A 14,750-nucleotide genomic window follows, 5' to 3' on the forward strand; every position below is an offset into this window, starting at 1 on the left:
GTCACTCAACAGTGCTGCCGATGCTGCAAAGTTTTCAGTTGCATTTGCTGCTTCTTTCCGGGAAATGGGCCAAAGCTGGTAAAACCGCTGAGCATACTGGGAGAGAGCTGTGGGCGCATGTGTTTCATGGAGGGCTGGGGTGAGCCTACACAGCTCTCTGAGACCTGAGATAAAAAGCACTTTGGAGGGTTCCTCTGAGCATGGAGGATCATCCCCCTTGACAAGAGGCAGCACATCCCTGGCCAGCACTCCAAGCAACCACAGGGAGGGGGTTGGTAGCAGAGCAAAACTGTGCTCTTCAGCAGCCACTAAACACACTTGCCAGGGGATCTGAAAACCAGACACTTCAGAAGAAAACTTAAAAAACAGAGTTTAGATGGTCCTGAGTCCTGGCACTGCTTCAGCAGGCCATCTGCTGAAAGGTCCCTCTCCTTTCCTACAGGCTGTGTTATTCCCAGCTGCTCCCCAAGGACCAGAGAGGAAATTCCCCTGTTTGAACACAACAGTCCCTGGTTTGCGTAGGGTGTCCTGCAACCTTGGAGTTTCCCTACAGAAGCCTGCCCCCCGTTTTGCTCCTGACCACAAAGCATTTGCTTTGCATTTAGCAGGAACAACCAGTTTAGTGTTTGAATGAATGATAGGTGTTAATTAGTAGCATTCAAAATTAAAATAAAGGTCAAAAGAGGGTAGGCATTATCAAAGAGCCTTGTTTGCTCAAAGGAAACGTTAATGACACCTGTTCAGTGCTTCAAGATAAACTTGTTCAGGCACCAAGTTAATGAAGAAATAAATCCTCCTCTCCATGGAACATCACTACTCCTCAAACACAAACCACACGTCTTTCATCTCAAGGTGTGCCCTGCCCTATCTCTCATCTCTCCTCACTCTTTCATTTCTCCTCACTCTCGAAATGCCAGTTCCCTTCCCTGAGTGGCTGCAAGATGGGCCCATCACCACCACCTCATTGGACTTGGCCTGACACATCCTTGCTGCAGAGCTGTCACCCCAGAGCCATCTACAAAGACATCTCACTGCCGTTCTTCCAGCTCTCATTTGCCATGAAGCAAAGGACAAGGGGGTATCACAGGACCTGCCGTGCATGGGGACTACAAGGTGGGTGCTTTCAGGACCTCAGTTTTCTCCGGCTACTCCATGCAAGCATCAGTTCCTCTGCCTTTACCCCAACCTGACCTGATGGTCCTGGTTTTGCACCCATTTAGGTGGATGCACCACCGGACCACAAGCTCCCTCAGGCAAGTCCCCAGTCCTGCCCCATGTCTGTGCAGCACCTGGCACAGGAGATGTAGGTCCAGACCCTTCCAAGCTGCCTGCATGTGCTTTGCTGGCACAGAATAAGCCAGAAGCAAATATACCAAACCACTCACCTGAGAGCTGGGTCACCTTCTGCAGGTGCTTCGCTCCATCGACAACAGAGGGAGCCCGAGGATGTCTGTGCTCCAGAGTCAGGCACCTCAGGCAAATTTAGGGTGGGAACAAATATTAATACATTCAGAAGCCAGCAGTAGCAGCATTCAATTATATTTATATATACACAGAGAGAAAGAGGCAAGGAAAGTGCATGCACACCGTTTGGCTTCTCCATGACCCCCAAAATGCCATAAATCACTTTCAGCAGGAGAGCAAGATGCAGCAAGATTTGCCTCCTGCCCCAGCTTCCACACTGCCATAATTACAGCAAACCCTGCCCTGCCACCAGCAGCGCAGTGAGGAGGCTGCGGAGCCAGCCGGAGGAAATCAGGGTGCAGGAGGCTTTCAGGCTGCACCGTGGCCCCTGCGCCGAGGATGCAGCACTCCAACTCCCACTGCTGAAACCGCTGAAGGTCAAGGAAGATGATATTTCCATCTTTTGGAAAATAAATACTGGGAGCACGCCTACACAGTCTTTGTCATAATCTCACTAATTCAGTTAGAAGTAAAGAACAGGCAGAGGTCAAACTTTTCCTGGCTTAATAGAAACGCTATCAAAATTTAACCTCTTCCCTACTGGCAGTGCACAGATCTCCTGTTCCCAATGAAGTCAGGGCCACAGCATTCACATGCATGATGAACTCATGATTGTCTTTGCAGCAGCATCATTTTTCTTCTTTCCCTTCCCTGTGTGTGCAGTCAATAGAGACAGCAACAATTCCGATACCCACAAGGATGAGCAGACTCGGTTGCATGACACCCATCTGTGGAAGATGCAATCTTGCATCCCACGTCCCATTCGGCTGCAGACACCCGGTAGACCTCCTCCGCTGTGCCACAAGCACACACTCCAGCCTGACGCTGCTTCACCCCATCTCACACGCTAGAGGAAAAGAGGCATGAAAGATGGGCTTCCAGGGGACCAGATGGGCACCTGTCAGCAGCCATACATCAAGAGATCAGTGCTTTGGATTGTGCATTACCAAAAAAAAACCCCACAACGAAAGAAAAAAACCACCTTCTGCAAGATTTTCAAACACATGATTCTCAGATGCTGTGTGAACAAATAAATTGGCAGCTCTCCCCTTTTTTCTGAGCAGGAGTGAAACAGCCTGGTGTCCCACAATTATCACAGCACCCCTCACCATTTTGGAAAGGCAGCAAAGAAGGGTCCATTTCCCTCAGTTATTTCCCTCTGACACTTCAGGCGAGTGGTGGGCAGCTGCATACAGATGGTCAACCTGTAGAGCAAGAGCAGCATATTGGTGAGAAGTTGAACTCTGCAGCTCAGCACTGCCACTTCCCAAAAGGTTGGGAGTTAATTCTGATCTACAGGTTGGTGGCCATAAGGTCCCAAGCCCTAGAAATCAATAGTGGACTCCAAATGCGACACGTTAGACAGCAATGAGGTGAAGATGCTGAAGTAACTTTATCCTGCCTAGCAGACCTCTGTGTCAAGGCTGTTTGCTCCAGCCCAGCTGTCTCCGACCTCAGGAGCCATACGGCTTGTAGGACTTCAGAGAGGGAGATCAAATTCAGAGGCTGCAAAGCATGTGGTTGTTTGCTTTCCACGTCCCTGCTCAACTTTTGGCCTCCTACTTTTGTAATGAATTTCTCGGAGGTTCTCAGCATTGCTTGCTCATTTGCAGACGGCACTTCCAGCTACGAAAATAGCACAGACACTAAAACGATCTTCAGGAATCAGATAAGAGCCCCTCCCAGGAGGAAGAAAAAGATTTCTTTCTTCTCTTTTCTTTTTTTGTCCTCTGTGTTTAAGAAAGCTGATGTGTTACAATTATAGATTGTGATTTCCATCCCGAAGTGCTTCACAAGAGCTCCGCCAGCACCTCTGCGCAGAGCTGCCAGCAGGCACTGCTGGGACCAGCTGTGCAGCCCTCACTGGTGTCAAAATAGCCAAAGCCAACAAGCAGCTCTGTTTTCTGACATTACTTCCTCCTAAAATGCAGCTCAGAGAGAAAAATGCATAGGTAAAAGCTCTGTCACATCACAGGTTTCTGTGGTCTTGGGCAAGTCATTTTTGCTGCTGAGCTTTGTCAAGAAAAGCCCTGGGGAGCCTCCCACATCTCCCCCAGTTTCCAGCTGGCCACCCCACTCCCCCGGATGCTCATCAGACTCTTCCCCAAGCCACCTCAGCTCATTAACTCGGGATGAGTGCCTGAGCCCTTGTTGGGTGGGTGTTCTCACATCTTTGTGAGTTATATCAGCTCTCAGAGGGGTCCCACCAGTCCTGGAGCCAGGGTGAGATAAGGCCTGGGAAAATGAGGATGGGAGCGGGGAGGGAAGGGCATGTGCAGCTTCCGACGGTCCTTCTCCCCGCTCACTGGTTTTCATGAAAACACATTTGAAACCTTTCTCTTCTCTAGAATGAGAGATTTATAACCCTCTTATCTGCATATAGTTACTGATAACCACTCTGATACATGTCCGGTCACAATGTGCACTGTGTGCACAGAAACAGACAACCACAAGCCCAAAAAAAGAGCCTTTCAATGCTACATAAACACAAATAAATAAATACAGTACAGCAAATAGGGCCATAAGGGACCTGAAGTGGTCTCCTAGTTCATCCCCCAAGGCAGGGTCAAATTACAGTTTATTGCCCAACTCAGTACTAAAAATACCCACTGGCCGAAATTCCAATCTTCCTGGGCAACTGCTTCCTGCGACTCTTTCCTTTTCAGCCTTCAAAGCTTTTCCTGGCCTTAGATGTCCCTCACTGCAGTTTAAGCCCAGGCACTGGGCCCTGTCCCCAGCAGATACGCAGAACTGTTCATTCCCATCCTGCTTGCAGCACACATCTGGAGACAGTTACATCGCCCACTTGGGCTCTGCTGCATTTGCATCTGTTTTCTAGACACAAAGTGGCAGTTCGTTCAGGAAAAAACAAAGTGTCAGTGGTTGGCCGTAATGCACAAAGCAGAGGCGGTGACGGTGCTGGAAGGAGCAGATGATATGGCTAATTTGTTGGTGAACTGGTGGGAGCAAGAAAATAGGGCAGGTCTCAGCAGGGGCGCTGGGGCCAGGCATTACGAGACCCCAGCAATATTTTGCAGCACAACTTGTCTGCTCCTAACAGCCCCAGCATCCCATTCCCTCCTCCGGGCTGGCACATGTTTGCAAGACTGTGTTTTGTAGCATTTTTCCATTTTTAATGTTTTTTCAAATATTTTCCTTGCAGCAGGTCAGAAAGAGAGACATAGTTATAAAAAGAGACTGAGCACATACTGGACCAAAACCACGAGCTCCAGCATCAGCCTGGATATATAACTGGTCTGAATACAGCCTTGTTTCATCATTTGTTGTGGTCCTCACTCAGTGCTCCCCCTCCAATGTGGAGTGTGGCCTTTGCATACGGCAACACCTTGTGATATGACTCACCCCTACGAGGCAAAGCACATGTTCCACCCACACAGCTGCAGCTCCTCTGCCAGCGGTCACCACTGTGGCTGCAGACAGGAGCGCACGTCCGCCCTGCTGCTGCTGCACCCGCTGCACAAATGTGCCCTGCCAGCACTTTGCACTGACGCGCCCACACCATGCATGGGAGTCCCTGATGGGAAAGTTCATGCTCCAATCCCTCATTGCATCTCCTCTCACAGAGCCCTTAAAATGCAAGGGAAGAACAAAAGCATGCACAAAGTCGTGTAGCAGGAACAGAGAAGACAAAATATGCTGCATAAATTCATGGATGTAGCACATTGATACCCTCTTTTCCCTTTAACACCAGCAAACACTCATTGAGCAGTAGCTATAAAGCTGCAATCGCCAACACGCAAGAGTTTTTTGAGTCCTAACTGAAAGGGGAAAAATACTACCTACTGTGAAACCCACAGTTTAGCTGTTCTGTCCCCCAGAGAAACTCCAAATGAGTTTTGCTCAGCTCAGAGCTGATAAAATCCCATCTGAAGGTGTCAGGTCAGTCTAAAGAGTCTTCTGAGAGCATCCCGAGTCCTGTCCCCTCACCCAGCCTCAGAGATGCTCCACGTTTTTGCCTTACTGTTTTTCTTGGCAGCTGTTTTCTGTCAAGTCAAGCTATGGCTGTGTTGCTTTTAGGTACTTAAATTCATATTCTTGATTCATTTCTTCCCTAATCACTTGGGATACTGCATTTTACAAAAGGGAGCATAATTAATCTTCTAGGTTTATGCACGTGTGATGAAAAAGATGTGATCTGTGACAATTTAATGCCCTAGCTAGTTGTTAGACAATGGAAATTTCTGAGTTATACCCAAAAAAGCCACACCCAGTCTCACAAAGACTGCAGCAGCTGACAAGCATCTTTTCCAAACTCTTAAACAGGAACATTTTTTGAGGGCTTTGTTGTTGTTTTTGTTTTAAACTTGGCCCCAAAAATCAGTTGCAAAAGAGCAAAGCTGGCAACTTATGCAGTGGTTCGATGAGTTCCAGAAGCTGTTGAATTTCTCACAACATTATCAGCGATCTGGGAGACTCACAGAGGCGCATTTTGTACGGTGATGGTGATTGCTGTTAACGTGGGCCTGCTCCCCTCTAACATGCATTCCTCACAACCTCGGTGGCACTCACAGTCAGCATTGCTCAGAGGCAGCTCCATCCCACCTCAATCACTCTCTTAGATCTTAACAACGCTACAATGGCCAACTTATATTGGCTGCCCATAACAAAGCTATTAGAGTGACATTTTGGTAGGAAATGGTGGGAATGCTGCAGAAATCAGACAGAGTTATAAAAGGTTAATGAAGATGAAAGGACAGAAAATACAGAGGAAAAGCCCAAGCAGCCAGAGAGATTTTGGCAAGACTTGCTAGGCTGCTGCCTAGCCACACACGAATACATTTCCTGCATTTCCCAATCCAGCTCATTTCCAGTAGCTTCAGCAAATCTGTATTGCTGGGAGAAACTTTGAGCTACTGTGTGGCTGAGAGTGTTTGTAGCAACTCTTGCCCACTATTGAGCAAATTGGTCAAGTTTCCAAAAGGATTTTGAGAAGAAAGTTCATTTCATCTAAACACTGTCCCTGGGGAGGCTAAAATCATGAGTGCTCCTGCTCAGCCCGGACACAAATAACTGAAGCATTATCAATACAGTGCTCACCTAGAGGAGATCTTTTCCCAATTTTTGGAAGGAAAATTTTTCACTCGGCATTATCAGAGAGCGGCTAAGAACAAGCAATCCCCTGATACTGCTGGGTAGGACAGGATGGTGCAAAGCACTCCTTCAAAGCAGAGGGGAGGAAACTTCTTCATTTCTTTCCATTCTCATCATAGGACATTTCCTGACAGTATACTTGTACTGTAGTATCCAGACGCTCCGGGACTTCAGTCATTCCCTTTTGAAAGCTATTTAATGCCTTAATAGATATCCTCATCACACTTTTTTTTTTTTTTTACTACACCATTGTTTTCTCCATTATCTCTTTCACCACCTAAAATATCCCTTCTTCCTCACCAGCACTTCAGGCTTTCAAATGACTGCATGCTCTTGCCTAATCTCTCTCCTACTCCTCATCCGATGTTGAGACCGGTGCTTAGCTAAACTATGCACATAGCTCGCTGTCAGCATTGCCACATAAATCAGTCTCTCCAGCTCCAGCACGTTGCCAGTGCTACTCTCTGAATTCCTGCCACTCGTCACCGCGTCTCCACGGGCAGGTGCCAAGAAGGGGACACGGACCTGCTAGGTGAGATCAGATGAGCTCAGTAGAGAAAGACTTGCAGCTCATGTTCTCCTCAACATAGGGCATCTGCACATGCACTCTAGCCCATCACCCAGCAGTTTTGCTGCCTTCTCCTAGAATTTGTCCTTTGTATGATCTTCCACCAAAATTTCTCCATGCTTTTTCTAGCTTCCCCATCTCATTAAAGAGAAAGTTATTTTTAACTGTGCTATTTAGCTTACGTATTTCCAAAGCAAGACTTCCTCTCCTCTGTTGCTCATTTCTCTTGGTTCCTCCCAATTCCACAGCAACTGCAGGTTTGACTACACTGCATCTAGCACTGAGATCATTTATGAAGGCAGCATGTTCAGCCAGATTTACCACTAGCACCATCTGTAACCCAAGAGACACCTCTTTCATCCCAGCCACACATCCCCCTGCAATTATGGCTGTCACTACTGATGTTAAGGGTACATGTAGACAAACAGAATTTACTCACTTGTAACTCGGTCTCGATAGAGCTTGCCCTTTGGGGAATGAGGGAATTTGCTGCCTCCTTTCCCATTCCCCATGATAGCACAGACTTTTGTGCTTCGTTGGTGGCGTGACCACGGTCATGGTGCACAACCCTGGCCACCCCAGTTGCAATGTTGGCCATTCCAGAGACTGCCCCGCCCGAACAGCAGAGACCCGGTGCGCAGTGATACCCATGACTGACAGCAGCATCAGCCTCTCCAGCCTCAGGATTTTTGTGGCCGTGATGAACTTTGAGCTGGCTTTCAATTTATGCAAGCTGCCTTATCCATGCTGCTTTGAACTGCCTGCATGAGTAAACCACCCTGACAAGCTGGAGTTCACGGGGATTGCAGTCAGTCATATTACAGCCTATGACAGATTTAATTGCAGATTAGAAATTCCGTAGCAGAAATATTACAGGAGACTTGAGATCCTAATTGTTTCCTGCATAATTTTATTTTTAAACTCCGAAGTGCTGACAGCCAATATTTTGGAGTGAAAACACTAAAGAAGCAACTGCTACCTCACTGTGAACAGGTAACAACTTCCAGAGTTTAATCTTACACCTTAATTTGTTCTTAATATTCGGATTGTGGCAGCAGCCAGGCGGCATTATCAAGCTAAGTGCTCCTTTGTGTCAATACACAGCAGTAGAAAGATTCCCCGCCCAAATGTGCTGTGATTGTTGTATCTGCTGGAGGAAAGCCATGCTCTCTTTTGTGCCATACTAATGCATTTATAGCAACAGAACTGATTAGGATTCCTTCTTTGGATTTGCTCAGATCTAGCTTGGTTGGTTTTTTAATCTTTGGGATAAACTGTGGATAGAGAATTAGCCATTTAGATATAAATGCATCACTGGGAAGCAGTTTGCCGGCACCCACTACAAAATAACTTCAGTGTCTGATCTGGTGAGCGGCTCCTAGATAATGAAGTGATAATCAGGTGTAGAGGGGCAGAGGGGGGCTTTTTGGCTTTCAAGAAACACCAGGCATCTTTGCCTGATTCTGTCTCCGCTAGCACAGAAATTAGAAGAGTGCTGAGGAATGTGTGCTAAGAGTGAAAATAAGCACCCTTTGCTCTTCTCAGATTTAAAATGATGCTTGGTAGGGGACTTATGGAGTCATCACTGGCAAGCCAAGGCACAGGGAGCATTGCTCAGGCTGTTTGAACCTCATTACTTTGCTGTGCTGTATTTTGATACAGCTGCCTAATGAAATCTGGCAGACCATGCGTCCTTTCCGTTTCACTGAGGGTGACAAGCAGCATCACACAGGCAGGAGATATCGGGTCTCAAGTTCAATCTGATGGTGAGCTTCTCCCATCCAAGTCTTCAGTGTCTGACAAGGGGAAATACTCCCCAGCATGCTGTCATCTTGCAAAGAGCAAGAAGGTCAGGTGTGCTTCTTCCAGAAGGCTTCTTTCTCCAAAGCCGTTATTTCTTCCCTGTCCTAAAAACGTCTGACTTAGCCACCTCCCTCCGGTTGCCCGCCACGTGGTGGCAAAGCCTCCTGAGTCCGAGCAGCACCTGGGAGTGACACAACACCGTGATGGACACTGCCACAGTTTCCGAGCACCGCTAACTGCTGGGACCCTGCTCCCACACACTTATCACCCCACTTCCTTTAGGGCTGGCCTCAAATTAGGCAGCAGCACAGACACACAGACCGCAGCCTAAATATCTCAGATCCAGAAGCACTGGCCACACTCCGCCTGAAATTTATGTCCTTTCTAATTCTTATAGATGTCAGAAAGATTTATCAGGAGAGATCTTATTTTACAGCCTGTGTCTTCTGGTGTATTTTCTCTTTCAGCACTCTGGGTTCACAAGCTACTGCATACTCCCCAAACCCTCTCTCACCCATGCTGGAGAGCTATAAATTATAACAACCTGCAACGCATTCAGCTATGGTCCTGTCCATCATCTGTGCATGGCATTAACCCTGTGAAACTTGGTCACCCAGACCTGCAGTTCCCAAGCTTTGAATCCTTATCCCTTGTTAAAGCCCCTCAGACAACCGAAGAATGAAGCACGTACAGCAGCCGGCATTTCTAAAGAAAACTTGATGTCTTTCTGACACCCGACACATGCAATTCCCAACAGAGTTAATTGAAGCTAATTCCTCAAAGGCTGAGATGAGAATATCCCCATAAATTATGTTCCTGCTTCATTCCAGACAAGGATGGCATGAATGCATTACACGCAATCCCCCAATTTACACTATTAAAACTGGCAAGTCAATCAAGGAGACAGCATAAAGTCACTTGAAAGCTGAAATTCATTTTCAGCCTCGCTCCATCTGTACTGTAACCTGAAAGGTTGATTTTTGAGGGCATCTTTCCTATTTCCAGGCACAGCAGGACCCATTCAGCAAGACAAGAGCCTTCTCTATGGATGCAATGTGTTTGGTACAGCAGACCCCCTGCTTGGGGTATTTTGCTGGGGTGCGGGTTTTCAGGGCTGTTATTGAGGCAGCTTTCAAAGATGTCTCTAGAGACCTTTGAGTTTCCAAGACATAGAGAAAAACAACATAGGACTGAGAGCACCATGTCTCTGCTGCTGTCGCAGAAAGCCAGGGCTGATTATTGGAGAGGGCACACACACGCACAGACACACATGCACAAAATCTAACCTATAACACTGCTACTGCCAATCTGCTCTCATTAACAAAGAGTTATTTTTAAATCCTGTGTTTTTTGGACACAGTCCTAACGACAAGTTATTTTTAAATGGCAGTTTAAAGAAATGAGCACATTTCGTGTACCATTCATGTCACTCTTTTAGGGACTGAAATACCACCGAATTGTACTGTAGGGATCATGCAAATTAAAGCCAGATTCAATAAAAACTGCCCAGCTTCTGTGCTGCTCATAATCAGAAGGACTGAAAATACATTTCTGGGAACTTTTGCTGCCCTACAGAAACTCTGGAGATGTCAAAGTTGGAAATGGTTTGATCTGTGGTCCTTGCCCAGTTCGTTATCTATTGTAAGGTGCATGAGTGCTTCATGTTGGATACTGCGGAAATAAATACTCACATGAAGTAAAGGTGAAAATCTTAGCCCTGACCAACTAGAAAGACTGTGACAGAACCAGGATTTTGTGAGTCCCACTACGGCTTAACCCCAAAGATATGCTATAACATGATATAGACTAAAGAATAAGACTTCAGCATCACATGCCGTGTTAGAAATGAGCCATAGGGCAATGCTACTATCTCGCTCTTTCATTTATAAGGTATCTTAGACATGCAGTATTTAGCAAGTAATGTTTGCACAAAGGTCAAGGCCAGCTATGGTGAATCTGCAATAATTCTCACTGGAAACCATAGACTTTAAGGACCCAGGGAGACCCTAACAACTGTCTCAGCTGACCTTTCTGCACAACATATAACACAGTTTCTGCCTCAAGCTCATAACTCCTGACTGAGCTACGATTCACCCTCAGGAAAATATACAGACTCAGCATAAAGATTTAGAAGATGGAAAATCCAAATTGTCCTTGAATCACTGTTCCAAGGTTAGCTGCCTTTCTTGCTCTGAGTCCTCCAGCTCTAATTAAGCTGACTCGTTTCCATTGTAACCTTTTCTGCTAGAATGAAGCATCACCTCCTATTAGAAATTTCTTCCATACACAGGTACTCCAAGACCACAATCAAGTCATCTCCTAACCTCTTTGATCAGCTAAACCAGGGGGATTACGGTCTAATAATATATTCACCACCGGGTGCATTGTAGGTCTGTACTTGCAGGGATGTTGCTGCTCTCTAATATGTAGCAGTTGCCACAGGTCAGCTGAGGTTCAGTAAATGTCCACACGAATGCCCTTCACCCAGAGCTAATGCAGGATTACCTTTTTAACCATAACACAGCTCAAGAACAGTGATAAACTCATAATAATTCTTTTACTTTCCTCTGACTGTTTTGGAGACAATAATTCGTGAATGAAAGGCCCAACTCAGGAAGTGTTAAATGCATTGACCCAGTATCCCAAATGCATTTAAATAAAGTAACTGTTACATTTAACTGTAAGAAAATATAATGGTGATATAAACACAGTTTTTAATGATTAAATGTTCAAAATTGTATTACCAGTTCAAAATCACAGAAAAGCACCCACTTTAGAGAAACCCATTTTCATTTCTATAAATGAAAGGTTGGAAAAATATTGTTCATCAATGATACATGAGCACTATAATGTTCCGTTCCTCTATTCTACCCAAGAGATAATGTTAATCCTTTTGATTTATTCACAGCTCCTTCACTAATACTGTAATAAATGGTATTGACAATTGAACTCACCTCTGTAAGAAATTAATTACATTTGCAGCACCTACAGTGAGAAATGCCTTCATGCTCCTGACAGGAGATCTAAATAAAATTGAAGAGTTGAGAACAAAGGCTGTAGAAAAATCAGATAGGCATAGCTGATTAGGAAATGTGACTTGCTTATACAGGCGTAATTTTTGTATACATCTAAGCAGTATACTGCACATAAAAATGTTGGGGGTGTTCTTCAGTTTAAACACATGAAACCAGGTTTTTGCCTCCCAACACAGAGATGGCTGAGGTACTGACCACCATACAGCGCTGGCTTTGAAAGGGCTGGCAAAGACCGGAATCAATATAATCTTATTAAAATACAGAGCAGTTAAAAGATATTATCCCCAGTGACTTACTGATGGCTCAATTGCTGCTCAATCTATGCAAGGCTTCAAGTGATGAAACTGTATGAGTTCCTGCCTTGCCTCTCCTTTTCAAAACGGTTTCAGAGGTTACTGCTATCACTGGCTCATCAGCACTCAAAGGAAATACTCTCAGAAGCAGAACTAGAAATGTCTCCTCTTGCATTACCAGTATGTAATTAGGGGAAAGCTGCATTCCTTTCAGCTGTACGCACAAAGTCACACAAAGCGTTTTCTAGAAATGGACTTAACTAAGGTCAGGCAAGAGTAATCAGCTATAACTCACTCAAGACCATTCAAAGGAATTAATACCGATTATAGGTTATGAGCTAATTTAGTCATTCTTCTAAAAAGAAAAAAAAAAAAACCAAAACAAAAAAAACAACCCACTCCTGTCAAAAACAGAGCACCTGGCACAACAGAGAGCCGCCAGCCTGCCACAAAGAGCCATCTATTACACCCCTGTGGTGCATACGCAGCAAATCCATAGACTCAGCAATAGCTCAGGATGAGGCACCAACCCAGAACTAAATTTGTACCATTGAAATACTGACCTATGATTATTCTCAGGCAACAGTAGCAAAAAGCAGCCTAAGGTTTGATTACTAAAAGAACACAATGTTACACAATTGCACAACGATAATTATAATGGTCCTGAACTGCCAGGGCTATGGCAACTTCCCTCTAAGCTACATGCTTTAAGAAGAGAGAAAACACAGGCTATATCTGAAAAAATGAAATCCTTTCCTGCTTAGGGAGTGTGGGAGAGGGAGAGGTGCCTGTGCTGTGCAGTACAGCCGCCTTTCCCTTGGTCCAGCAACGCTAAGCACACACGCGCCGGCAGCTCAGCTAGCGCAATCACCAGGGCAAATCGTCAGCTTTAATGATTCTGAAGTGTGTCCCAGGCAAACTACCTCATACTGGAACAACGTTTGCTCTCAGCTAAACACAATCCCACACAATGGGACCACCAGGAGCTACAGCACAACAAAAACCCATAGCAGACGCTTGGCTTTTTAAAGGCGTTTCTTTGGTTGTCTTTAAACAAGCGCTAAGCAATTTGTGTTTGTACCCTGCTATTTATTAAAGCTGGTTCAGGAAGGAGGAGGATTCAATGCCTGCTTCAAATCATTGCCCCTAGAAATGGTCATTCTTACCCATAATAAAAATAGAGGATTCCCAGTGCTGGGAGGGCATACCTCGAGTGAGAATCGAGAAATATCCCTGCGAGGTGATGAAAGAACTGGAGTTTTTCTGAGAAAAAGGGGGATTCCCAGCACAGTCATCATCTCTCTGCTCCATGGACGGCTTTTTAGTCTGCAAGGAGAGGAACGGTTCAGCACAAAGAACAAGACACAGATATACTTGCTCCCAGCACAATATGACATTGTCTAGAAAACTTGCAGAGGGATGTCCTGTTACAGAAAATGTTAATATTTTAGTGGATGGCAGAATTAATATGCAAGCCATAGTGTTTACAAATGAAAAGTTGCCGAAAACTTTTCAGTCCTTCAATTTTATTCTCAAAGGGCTGGGATGCTGAAGAAGGCATGTGCTGTTTCTAAGGAATACTACCCATTCTGCAGACATGTAAATCAAATTAAAAACGGGGGTGGTGCAGTATTTTCAGGGACCCATGGGATTTCTCCCATCAGCTTTCCTCAGAGCTCAATAGTCAGAGAGGGAACAAATGTAGACAGAGAAATTTGGGACATATTTTATCGGGAAAGGTAAGCACGAGAAGCATATGGTGGGGAATTAGATGGTCTGAGGTGTGAAAGATGTCTCTGTGAAGCTAAGGACCTCTGTGCTGGGGTCCATTGATCAGCCTGGAGGATGTGACACTCCCAAGTGAGGGGGAATGGCAGGAAATTAAGCCCAGAGACTTTCCTGGACACACCACTGTCACCTCCACAGCCAGAGCATGACCAGGCCCAGATGTGACCAGTCACCTTGGGATAACTTCATGAGTTACCAGTGATACACAACAGCAGTTAAAAGTAAAACCATGCCTGTGACTCGTGAGATTAAAAAAAAAGAGGGCTGTGAGGAAATTGGGGTTATTGTGCTTCAGGTGGAAATATGCTTTGTGAAACTTCAGAAAAAGGGGTCTTTCTGTAGAAGGACTGCACTCTGCTCATTTCCCCCTTCTCTAGATGCCTTAACTCATCTTCTTTGCGTATTTTCACTTGCATCTCAAGGCTAGAACCAGCCTGTTGAAGTCCTCTGCCGCACTGCTCACCATATAGCCGATAGAATAACGTTGCAGCCAGCCATTCTGACTGATTTACAATCCCTAACAAGATTTCGACCGTTCCCTGCTTTACCTCTGTGACGACATGGCAGGCTCTGCCAAGAGGAAATATTCAAAGGACTTTGCATAATGTCATAACAAAGTTGCAGCAACCAGCCAGATCTGGACTCAGGATCTCCCCTCGTGAGCTCTGCTGTGCGAGCAGCCCCTGG

At 45.6% G+C, this 14,750-nt stretch overlaps 1 long non-coding RNA gene across 2 annotated transcripts; it reads right to left on the bottom strand.

Moving 5' to 3' along the window:
- Nucleotides 1–1,437: 1,437 nt before the first annotated feature.
- LOC135314954 (uncharacterized) lies at nt 1,438–13,573 on the bottom strand. Of its 2 annotated transcripts, XR_010374366.1 has the most exons (4): nt 13,484–13,573; nt 11,902–12,001; nt 2,574–2,669; nt 1,438–1,471 (listed from the first exon to the last, which is right to left on the bottom strand). It is a non-coding gene; the product is annotated as an uncharacterized LOC135314954 (long non-coding RNA). The 2 variants fall into 2 exon arrangements; XR_010374365.1 differs by lacking the exon at nt 1,438–1,471 and having other exon boundaries at nt 1,693–2,669.
- Between the last annotated feature and the right edge of the window lie 1,177 nt (nt 13,574–14,750).

Source organism: Phalacrocorax carbo, chromosome 9 (assembly GCF_963921805.1).
Source record: "Phalacrocorax carbo chromosome 9, bPhaCar2.1, whole genome shotgun sequence".
Taxonomy (NCBI): domain Eukaryota; kingdom Metazoa; phylum Chordata; class Aves; order Suliformes; family Phalacrocoracidae; genus Phalacrocorax; species Phalacrocorax carbo.